Below are 12,322 nucleotides of genomic sequence, written 5' to 3'. Positions count from 1 at the left end.
ATTCTTTATTCACTCTCAACTTTTTCCTCCTAAGTCAAAAGATATCCAATCCTTGAAATCAATTACTTATTTTTAAAAATACTATTCTACGAAAATCCTATTTCAGATATATTTTACATGCTAAAATTTACCCAAGAAATACATTTTTTTCTGGTTATAAAGAAGTATACGCTCATTGGACCCACTGGACTTTAAAAACAAGTTAAAAAGAATAAAATTGAAGTCACCTAGAAATAACAACTGCTAACATTTAGGTACGTTCACTTTCAGTAATTAACATTGAAGGTAGCCAGACATATAGAGTGCTGAGATCTTACTATAGATACAGCTGTGTGTCCAGTTTTGTCCTTTTCATTGTTTTTTTTTTGCATTTTATAATAGTTATTTCCTATGCCATTAAATATTATTTCTAAATGTCATGATTTCAGTCTGCATAATATTCCCTTATTAGATATACTAATAATAAAAAATTATTTTTAAATATCCCCAACAATTTCAGTTACCATTTATGCAAGATTTCCTTAATAGCATCTGAACCATATAGCCAACTGTCTCTTGAACATACTCATTTGGAAGAACCACAGCAACCAAAACCAAAAACATCCAAAACTGAATCCATTGTGTTGTTCCCAGGTCTCTGTCTCTGTGTCTGTCTCTCTCTGTCTTTCTCACATTTCCAATCTCAGCACCTATGACCGTCATCCACATGGTCTCAGAGGCTAGCAACCTGGCCATCATACTTGATTCCTATCTTACCAACCTTTGTCTCTAATTCACACAAAATCAATTCCACTTTTTCAACATAACAGATTTACATTTATTTTTCTTCTTTCCCCTCAGCATCTCCTTCTCCAAGCCTCCACTATTTCAAACCTGGATTACTGCAGAGTCTTCTAACTGCCTTTTCTTTCTCCAGCATTGCTCAGTCATTCCTTATCTCCATGTGGCACCCAATGTGGATTTCGTAAAACATAAATCTGATTTGGTTGTTTACCTGCTTAATTTCCCCCAGGGGCACCCCACTGCATTCAGGACAACGTCAAATTCCTTACATGTTCCCTTATCATCTGTCCCGTTAACCTCTTCACCACCATGTCTCCTCCTCACCTCTTACCCAGCCCTGGGTTCTTGGCTCCAGATGCACCAAACTACTTTCACTTCCTCCAGTGAACTATGCTTCCTCATAAATGCTGGGAGGGTCCACTCTACATCCCTTTCCTTCTGACTGAACATTCACCCTTAGCTTAGACATCATTTCCTTTAGGTAGCCTCCTCTAACATACCCCAAGCATAGGCCCAGGCACCCTGCCAGGAACACCAACAGTATCATGCACCCTCCTATACTGGGTTAAATAGCATCTCCCCAAAATTCATGTTCACTCAGAAACTCAGAATGTGACCTTATTTGGAAATAGGGTCTTTATAGATGTAATCAGTGCAGGATGTTGAGATAAAGTCATTCTGGATTTAGGATGGACCCTAAGTCCAATGAGTGGTATATTTATAAGGAGAGGAGAGGACACACCCGGCAACACACAGGGAAGAAGGCCATATGACCATGAAACCAGAGATTGGAGTGATGCTGTCACGAGTCAAGGAATAGCAGGAGCCAGCAGAAGCTGGAAGAAACAATGAAGGATCCTCCCCAAGAGTCCTTGGAGGGAGCATGACCCTGCTGACACCTTGATTTCAGACTTTTAGCATCTAGAATTTTTTCGTTTAAAGCCACCCAGTTTGTAGTTCTTTGTTACAGTAGCTCTAGAAAACTAACACACCTCCCATTCTAGACTTATTGTAATATATCAGTTGTTGTATTTCAAGTCTCACTAGACTCTAAACTCCATGCAAAGCAAGAACCAGTTCTATTGTTACAATTTTATGTTCACTGCTAAAGACAACAATTGGCACAGGACCGGCAATTAATAAACATAGAAAGAACAAATAAATTTTTCATAACAGTAGATATCTATCAAAACTTGAGCAACACTATTATTTTATCTATGTTAATTTTACTGGCAAAATCTTTATTATTTGAGATTTCATTGCCATTACAGTTTGATGGCTTTTGAATGACAGTTCTGAAGAAGGGTTTTAGCAAACATCCATTGTTTTCACTTGCTCCACATCTTCCTCCCATCCTGGTCGCAGAACTTTGAAGTTCCTTTTGGTGACCTACCCTCTCCACATGCAGGCAGTCTCGGAGAATGGTTAATTGAGTGCCGTGGTTCCTGGCAGAGGGCGAATGATTCAAACTCAGCCATGCAGACTCCCTTTGTGAATGTGGGAAGAAAAGCACTAAAACACCCTGTTAGTCCAGATTTAGCTCCATGGCAGTAGTCTTCACAGTCTCTCTCCACTTCCTGCTTTCTAGATCTCCCGAACAGTTCTGGCTCCTGTCTTTCCTGAGAACTGTTTCATCTGATTACCTTCTGATACCATGAGCTAACCCGTATCCTTTCAGCAAAATGCCGACAGCTTAACTGCAATAATGTGAGAGACCTCGAGCCAGAGGCACTAGCTAAGCTGTGCCCAGATTTGTAGCCCAAAGAAACTGTAAGATAATATACAAGCACTGTTTTAAGCTGTTCAGTTTTGAAGTGATTTATCACACAGCAACAGAAAACTAATATGCAGCTCACAAAAACGTCTAGGTCAACAATAATTAAGAGAAACCATGAAAAAGAATTCAATTTTGCATGTAAGTAATATTTATGGAGCGTCTGTATAAAACAAACATTATGGTGAGTTTTACTTAGATATAAATTTATGTCTGTAATGATAAATGAGGACACAGTCCTCAAGAATCTTATAGTCTCAGGGAATGATAGACTAGGCCACAACGTGTGGTATAGCAGAGGAATGGAAATGGAGTGAAGGTATAGGGCACACGGGAGAAAGACCTGATCCAGGTACCCAAAGTCAGGAAAGACTTCCTGGAGAAACGGAATTCCGAACTTCCATAAACTTACTTACTTATAACTATCTATTAACAAAGTTCCCTCTCCTTTCAACAATGCAATATTTAAGGCACCTCTAAGTGGTAAGGATACTTTTCCCGTCCGTTATACTAAGACTTTTATGTTAAGTTTATCTCAGCTCTTAGGGCAAGAACACATATCTGCTTTTGAGACTGCTGGAAAGGCTAAAGCTAAATTATATATACAGTGGCTATGAATCAAATTAGGTCTTTACTTCATATTTCATATGTTTTGTTTGGTGTAACTTGTTTTTACTCTTATTATACATGTACTTTCATTTGAAGGAAAACTCAAACCACTTTTAATAGTAAATAAAAGAATCCTCAATTATATAAGGAATCGCAATGAAATTTTAAAATGCTGCAGGTGCTCTAGCAAAGCTATGAGCAAACATGGTGAGAGAAGAGGACAGAAAAATCCTCAGTGTTCAAAACCAAACCTATTATATATATATATTTTTTTGAGGAAGATTGGCCCTGAGCTAACATCTGTTGCCAATCTTCCACCTTTTAAACTTTTTACTCCCCAAAGCCCCAGTAAATAGTTGTATGTCATAGTTGCACATCCTTCTAGTTGCTCTATGTGGGACACCGCCTCAGCATGGCTTGATGAGCAGTGTGTAGGTCTGCGCCCAGGATCCAAACCAGCAAACCCCGGGCTGCCAAAGCGGAGCGCATGAACTTCACCGCTACGCCACCAGGCCAGCCCCTGAAACCTATTATTTTACCAACACAAAAGTCCCACTTTTGAGCCAGCCCTGATGGCCTAGTGGTTAAACTTTGGATTGCTCACCACTTCAGTGACCTGGGTTTGGTTCCCAGGTGCGGAACCACTCCACTCGTCTGTCCTTAGCCATGCTGTGCAACGGCTCACAGAGAAGAACCAGAAGGACTGACAACTAGAATATACAACTATGCGCTGGGGCTTTAGGGAGGAAAAAAAAAGAGGAAGGCTGGCAACAGATGTTAGCTCAGGGCGATTTTCCCCAGCAAAAAAGAAAAGAAATTGGTGCTAGTGATTAAAGCAACCCTTTAAAAGAAAAATAAATCCCACTTTTGCCATATTTTCCTCATTTTTGTTAATGCCATCAACATGCTGCTCTTGCCTAAGATACAAGACCCTCTCCTTAACCTCCCACCACTTCTAGCCCTGCTTTGTTTTTTATTTACACTACTCTTACCCTAGATAAAGCTTCCATTGCTTCTTGTTTGAATTCTTGCAGCGTTAGAAACGTTGCTTCTTGGGCAACCTTGATCAGACTCAATGTCTCTGGGAAAACCTCATCAGTTGATAACCCAGTACCTGCATCTCAACATAATTAGTTACTAACTAGTCTTTCCTTGAATATGATTCAATCATTACACACTGTCATGGTGTATTAGATTCATTTGTTTGTCATGTATGTCTCATCCACTACACTATAAGCTCCTCAGGAGTAAAGATTATGACTTCATCTTCTTTTCTCAGTTCCTACCATAGTGCCTGGCAAATAGCAAGTGTTTAACAGATGCTGATGAAAATGAAAGGAAAAGCCTACAAATTATTCTTCCTTCCTTTGGGTTTGCTCTCTTCACTGGTCTAACACACATATCACTTCTAGACTAAGCTTCTTAAAGGGCAGCATGGCTTATCGTATTCCCTCACAATTGTCCCTCATCATATAATGATGAAATATAAATGCCTAAGTATAGGAACCCAAATCACAGAACATATTTCCCATTACTCTGATATATCTCCCCTATCTTTCCAATTTCCTGAATATCCCCTGTGCTTTCTCAGCTCTATATCTTTGCTCCAACTTGGCCCTCTATTTAAATGTTCACCTGCCGAAGTTCTACCTACCCTGAAAAGCACAACTCAACTGGTCTCTCATTTGTAAAGTGTTCTTCAATTCCCAAGCTGAAAGTATTATCATCAGCAATTGCCCTTTACTTTTACTTCTATCTTGGCAGTTAGTACATCCTCCCTGTACCTAAGGAACTAAAATATGTTTCTTATCTTGCCATTTTATTGAAAACTAGGAGAGGCAAGAAACTATTTCCGTACCTTCCTGTCCCTAAGGTCTCCCATCACCACCACCATTGCTCAAATAATCACAGTGCTTAGGCTTAGTGCAATAATAAGTTTTAAATAAATATTAATTAAATAAATGTATACTTGCTATCATTATAAATAATGTATTTTTAGATAGTATGGAAAGATTATGCATATATAATGTTCACTTTTCTTCTAGGCTTAGTGAGTAGAGGATGCTACTACTTGCAACCAAAATTTAGAATCTTAACGTAATTTTGAATTTTTTCTTCAAGACAAGCTAGGTTTTGTTAGGGAAATTCTTTGAATGAAAATATGTCAATAGGTAAACAAACATTTTCAAAAATGGCTAATGAAAACTGTAACTCATTACCAACTTCTGGAGGTAAATTCAGCAATAAGAGTAAAAAGCTTTTAAATTATTTTAGCCATTGAGCCAGTGATGCTAATTTTAGTAACTCTACTAATGCAAAAATGAGAGATGTATATCTCAATTTATCTATAAGGATGTTCTCTGAATAATAAACACAATCTAAAAAATATTTTTAAATCATTTAAGTTTATATTAACAAATACAATGGAAAATTCGAAACATTAATTCATATTCTCAAATAGAACAAAACAGATTTGCCACAAAAATAATAAAGAAATTCAACAAAGAATACACATAATATTATTCCAACTTTGTTTAAAGGGAAAAACCAACAGAACAAAAATCAAATGATATAGAACAAAATGGTAACAGAAGTTATTTTTAGAAAACAGGTTCTTTCATTATTTTAATTTTATTTTGTTTTTATGTATTTTACCATTTTATATCTTTTTTAATATGTGCTACAAAACAAAAACATCTTTCCAAATCTTTTTTCAAAATTGTGGAAAGTATATAAACACACAGCCACGCATGCTTACCTGGGTACACTCAAATACAGTTGAAAGACTGTACTGACACTTGACTTTGGACAGTTTCAGTCATACAGCTGCTATCTGAGTTCTCCTTCAGTCACTTTCTCTCCTATGTACATCAGATGCAATCACACAGAACTAAAAATAAAATTAAAATTGGACTTAGTAGAATTAATCAATAATTACATTTACGTGTGTTTTAATTTTAATGTTAATTTTAATTACGTTTCTTGTGAAAGTTACCCAATCACAGGAAAACAATGGTAAAGCATGGAATTTTTTTTGAAAAGGTAGAGTATCAGATTGCTAGAAGGGCAAATAGCAAGACTGCTAGATAATAAGTTAAATGTAACTCATGGATATGTTACTATTAACACACAGTGATGGTTGTTTGACTGCATACACCTTTCTCCCTCAGGCTGTACAACAGCTAGCCCCAGCCATCTCCTTTACGTATTTAGACTAACCAAGTGCCCACTCTGTCCCTGATTAAGAAGGTAAAACAGAATTCTAGAAAGCACTGATCTATTTTAACTTTGATTCCACTTCGACTGCTATGGAGAAGCATTTAGGTAGCTTATCCTTCTATTCATTCTCACACTGTCACTAGAACAGACATAGCAGCTTGTTGAGATTTTTACGTTTTTATGCGAACAGACAAAAGGAAAAAGTCCTTCCAGATGCGAAAGCACAAATTATGCCTTACCTTAATTCAGTCATTGCAAATGTACCTCTGACATAAATTCGAATAGTAGCAAAAAAATTCACAGTATAGTATCTCTTCTTGCCAAACAGCAAAAACTGCTTTTTTTCTTTTTTTGGCAAAAATATGGAAACATATCTGACTCTTGTTCTGCCTCCCTCCATAACTTTGATACAGCCCATTGGTAAAGCCACACCTATATTTTTGATTTTCTCAAATTATAGACTAAAGACAGATCTCAAATATTTTATTTGTGCCTTTTTGTTTGTATCTAATCCATATGAATATTCTGAAAACTATCTTTTTACATCTTAGCCACAATTTTCTTTGGAGGCCTGTTTATCTATTTATTCACCCTATTCTCTCTCATTTTCTAACATAACTCTAGAGAGAAAGAAAGAAGGGATCTTAGTTTAGGTGTGGCCCCACAGGCAAACTCTGAGGTAAAAATTCAAGTAAGTGAGTTTATTCGGGAAATGCTAAGAGAGAGAGGTTATAGGCAGATCATCAACAGCATGTGCCACACAAGGCAACAATTTTGAATTTGAATTAAAATATAAGCAGGGTATATTTGAAGGCCATTTATAGATACTTTATAATTTTAGTGAAAAAATGTTTATCTACCCAGTGATGCTATTATTTATTAAATCATATGGTATTCTCTTAGCCCTTACTGAATCTTGGGGTACATAAATCATATACTTCATTTTGTTTTTCCTCAAAATGTAAAGGCTGCATTATCACATACTTCCAGCTTTGAACAGGAGATTTCAAACATGACACAGCTTAAAGGTAACCGTGAAACTATGTCATGATTTCCAAAGTGATTAACCAGATCATTTTTTCTTTTTTATTTGTCTTGAGGAGAAGGAAGAAAAGGAGAGACAAAATTAGTTCTTTTTTAGTATAAGGATAATTTCCCTATTTATTTTGTGCAAATATTGGTCTCATGAAAAGAAATAAGAAAGAAATCACCCAAGATCACGTAAGTAACTCTGTTAACCACACTGTTCAAACAAATCCCATTCCTAAATATTATATCAAAGTAAATATTTTCCTTAAAGTGGTTAATTCAACTTAACATACCCACAGCTTTTATTTCTACCTCAGATTGACTAAAATCCAGTCTTACTGCGGGAAATACTTTTCAACCTAGAATATTTTATACAATGTGACAGAATAAAAAAGAGCACAAAAATACCCACATCAAAAAACAAGAGTGAACTTCTGCCTCCTTCTATTTTTCTTCTTACAGGAAAATGACATACACCCTGAAGTGGATCTATTATTCCATGTCAGATATGATTAGATTTGTTCATATAAAGAGCATTTTAAATATTCTTGCAAAAAGTGAGATGTGCTGCCAAGCTGCTCTTTTGAACATATTTTTATTTTAAAATATAAAATCCTGGTTTCCAATCTGAATGATTCTTAAAATTTAAGTATGAACATAATACACCCAATTTGATAGTTTGCCACCATTATTACATATTGTCATGAAATTTGAAGATGTATATGAAATTACCATTTCCTTACCAAAACCTTCATTTTTCCCAATAGTATTAGTCTAAAAAAAAATTATTAACGTTGCAATATGACTTGATACTTCAATTTTTTAATGTAACACTTACATCTTTAAATATTTCACACACAATAAAACCAACCTAAACAAACAAGACAGGCTAAAAGATATTTCTACTGGTCACCAAATGAAATAGAGACCATCATTATCATGATCTTAAAACTTTTTCAAAATCATTTTACTGCTTATTTTTCTTTTTATAGTTAGCTCCAAGAATTTACCAATATTTCAAACTAATTTGCAAAATGTTGCCAAAAAAAGTTTTCCTGCATATCTATTTTTTATCTCCCACAAGCATCTAAATTCAAAATATTCAAAATCAGATCTTTGGCCCCTGATTTTCTTTCTTCTTTCCTTTTTTTCCCTTTGTCTTGAGATGTTAACTAAGTGCACAGTACAATTTTCATTCTAAATGCTCAAGCCAGAAACCTGGCATTATTGATCCCTCTTATTTCCCTTACTATCTATTTGCAGTTAAATCAGAATAAATTCAATTCTACTTAATACAAAAGACTCCATTTTGCTTTGTCTTCCAGTTTACATCCTCACCAACACATCAGTAGGATTTCTCTAACAAGTAATCTGGCCATACCACCCCGTGGACAAAGTCCAAATGCCTTAGTATGCCTTAACATCTTAATCCAAATGCCTTAGCAACTTTTCTTAAAGATGTCTTCTCAAATGTCTTCACCCTAATGCCCTAGATAAAGAGTACAAACATAGTGACTTGGGATAATTGTCATAAGCGGCTTGGGGCAATCATTTCCTGTGCATTCTAGTCTTCTTATTGTGGCAGTGGCATATCTATAGTAATAACTATACCCCTATGCTCTAAAGAAAGTAAAGTTGGAAAATTAACTTAGTTCATTAAACAAATATTCATTGAGCACCTACTGAATGCCCAATTGCAGTAGTCATTAGGGAGAGGAAAATAAGTCTATCTCCTCCTTTCCATTTGCCAATGTGATAAGGACTATGTTAATGGCGAGATCAGGTGCTGAAGAAACATAGAGAAGGTTCAGGAAAGTCTTCCTTAAAAAAGATGGAATTTGTGAACTTTCACTTTAGAAGTTGTCCAGAGAAGAAACTGGAAAAGGCCACAGTTGGCAGAAGGAACATCATAAGCAAAGAACATGCCACCTTCAAAGAAAGGCAAGTACTTAGGTACACACGATTTGAAAGTAGGATACTATCGGAGACTGTTGTATGAGAAATTTTAGTGGTAAAGTAAGCCCATACCAAGAAGACTCCTGACTGCCATGCTATGAAATTTGGATTTTATCCTAAAGGCGATGGGAGTATGATAAAACTGGGAAGTGGTGCAATAAGATATGTGTTTTAGGAAGATCATGTGGCAAATATGGCTCTGAAGAGACCATGAAAGAGAGAAGGTGAGACAAGCAAATTGCTTCTTAGAAATATGTGTATATTTGTTAAGTGGTAATGCAAAATAGAAATAGACTCAGGGCATTCATATTTTTAAGACGTAAAATTGGAATGGTCCTTTGAATTTAATTTATATGAGAATAGAGCGAGACTAAGACCACTCTGATCCCAGGCTTTCCTCTTCTCAGAGACGTCTGCCTGGACAAGGAAGTCACATCACCTGTTATTGTTCTACATGCATTCTAAGTTCTCTACCCTCAGCTCTCAGTATGGTAGAGAAAAAAGTGATAGTGGATAAGACATGACAAATTGTTTCAGAATTAATAAAAAATTTTAAATTTACCAATTTAAAAACAAATTCAATCTAGTTCTTTCCTCTACATTTGACATGAAACTTTTAGCTTTGAAGCTGTCACCAGCAGGAAATTTTCCTAATTAGAACAAGTAGGAGAACAATTATCAAGTCATTCACTCTTCCTGCTGAAATCAGTGAAAAACACAAGTCATTTTCTGTGTAAGTTTTGGTTATTATATTTTTCAGCCTAAATAGGTTATGGTAGAGTCTTGGGTCTTTTTTAACAATAACAATCCACAAACTCTGATCTCTCAAATATTAAGAGTTTTTTAAGGAAAACGCAGCCTAGGCACCGAAAGGCATCCCAAGTAGTGACAAATGGCCACAGGTTAAAAATTTACTTGAGTTAACATATGATGTATGGCAGAGTGAAATTCATACCAGGGTAGAGGTACATTTTTAATGCAATGGAAATTCAAAGAAGAAAATAAATCTGACCAGGGAAAAGGATGGTAATCTTAGCAATGTTTGGAGGAAGGAGGGAGAAAAAGAAAGAAGAAAGAGTGCGAGAGCTTAATGAGAAAGAGCAAGGGAGCCAGAGCAAGAAGAGTGAGAGTTAAGGAAAAAAGAGTCTTTCTCCCTCAGTCAGTAATCAAAAGTTCTGGGATTTACTCTGTCTGAGCCAATACGGTGACATGCACATCCCTAACCAATCACTGGGGGTGTAGAATCATCAACTGGCTTAGGCCAGGAGATACAGATATGGTCAATTCTCCTAAATCACATGATGAAAGGTGAGTTCCACCAAGGAAAATTTGGCCTATTACCAACACAGCTGTGGGGAAATTAACAAATAAACACTGACTATACATCATATGAATTTAGAAAGAAACGAATGAGATAATCCATACACAGCAGTAATCACACTGCCTGGTACATAAAAATAGGACTTAGTAACTCACGATAATTATTATTACTTCTGTTGGATTGTATAAAGGTTCCATACTTTCACATTATAAATAAAACTTCAATACATATCTTTGTACAGAAATATTTGTGCTCATCTCAAATTATTCCTTTGTTATGGCTTCTTAGAAGTGAAATTACTAGATCAAAACGTATTTGATCTTTTAAGTATTTTCATGCATATCACCAAGTTGTCTTCCAAAAAGACATACCGACAAAGACTTCCAACAGCAGACGATAATGCTAATTTCAACCACACTTGGCGGCAATGATCTTTTTCTAATCTTTTGACAATTTGATTGTCAAAAATTTGTCTCTTTTTCTGAAATGTATACTTCTTTAACTGCAAGTAAAGCACAACTTTTATGTGTTTATTAAATACTTATTTTATAATTTTTATTTTCCTTTTGGAGCGTTTTTATTTTTATGATATTTTAATGAGGTTTTCTGAGATTTTGATACAAACATTATGTTTCAGGACCTTTGAACTTTTTATTTCCTCTGCCTTCATTGCTCTTCTCCCAGATAACTATTCATTCACTCAAAACCTTCATTAGATTAGGCAAGGCTGGTTTCCCTTAACGTTAGTTATATACTTTACCTACAAAATAAGGTAAGTTGTTAATCCTTACATTAAGACCTTAGCCATGAATTGATACAAAGGCATTAAAGCCATTAAGTCATTATCAAAGGTAACAAAGAATTTTATTCTATTAATGGTTAAAATTTTACTTGTCTAATATATTTTATAGATTCAATTAGGTATAATTTTTTAAATTAATTATCTTATTTAGTTTATCATCTAACATTAGGACTATTTCTAAAACATTGCAAATATGGATTTCAACACCAAGTTCTTTAGCAACAGAATTAGAATTTCATCTAACTTTTTCCAAATATTCACCACATTTTAAGCACCTTCCTTCCTTCCTTCTTTCCTTTCTTCCTTCCTTCATTCCTTCTTCCCTCTTTCGCTCTTCTTTCCTTCCTTCCTTCATTTCAGAAGACGAAAATTATGAGTCTCTATACGTTACTGTAGTATTTTAATATATTAAAACATATCCAGGTGATTAAAGAAAATATTTATAAAACAGCTATGCTAAAAGCTACGCTTCATTATTAAAAGATTTTATATTGCCACCAAAAGATTTTATATTTACCAAAAGCTATAAAACTACATAAATATATTTCAGTGTGTATGGAAATAAAGCACCTATTCAATAAAGGTTCTTATTAAGTTTTTTTGTAAATAGCCACACAATAGAGGCTGTTCAAATGAAGGATATCAAGAAAATGTGGTGAATTCCTTAATGAAAAATTGAGCCAGAAAGCATTCATTAACTTGGATTACATAAAACATGATTAGTTTAATTTTTCCAGTCCTGTGGAGTTTAATTTTATTCATGTTAATATCCATGAAATGAGTAATGTATTTAAAGGCAAATTTTGCTGAGCTGTAATTCACTGTTCCA

At 35.1% G+C, this 12,322-nt stretch overlaps 1 protein-coding gene across 6 annotated transcripts in view; it reads right to left on the bottom strand.

The window, feature by feature from the left end:
* Positions 1-12,322, bottom strand: part of GULP1 (GULP PTB domain containing engulfment adaptor 1) — a 266,643-nt gene that overhangs the window by 174,174 nt on the left and 80,147 nt on the right. For 5 of the 6 annotated variants that reach the window (XM_058549394.1, XM_058549398.1, XM_058549397.1 and 2 more), the window contains exon 2: positions 5,925-6,056. The exons of the other annotated variant lie outside the window; for it this stretch is intronic. The gene's annotated coding sequence lies outside the window, so the exon portion shown is untranslated. The remainder of the gene's footprint in view (positions 1-5,924; positions 6,057-12,322) is intronic. 6 annotated transcript variants of the gene reach the window in all.

Source organism: Diceros bicornis, chromosome 10 (assembly GCF_020826845.1).
Source record: "Diceros bicornis minor isolate mBicDic1 chromosome 10, mDicBic1.mat.cur, whole genome shotgun sequence".
Classification (NCBI taxonomy): Eukaryota; Metazoa; Chordata; class Mammalia; order Perissodactyla; family Rhinocerotidae; genus Diceros; species Diceros bicornis.
This window is presented reverse-complemented; position numbering and strand designations above follow the sequence as displayed.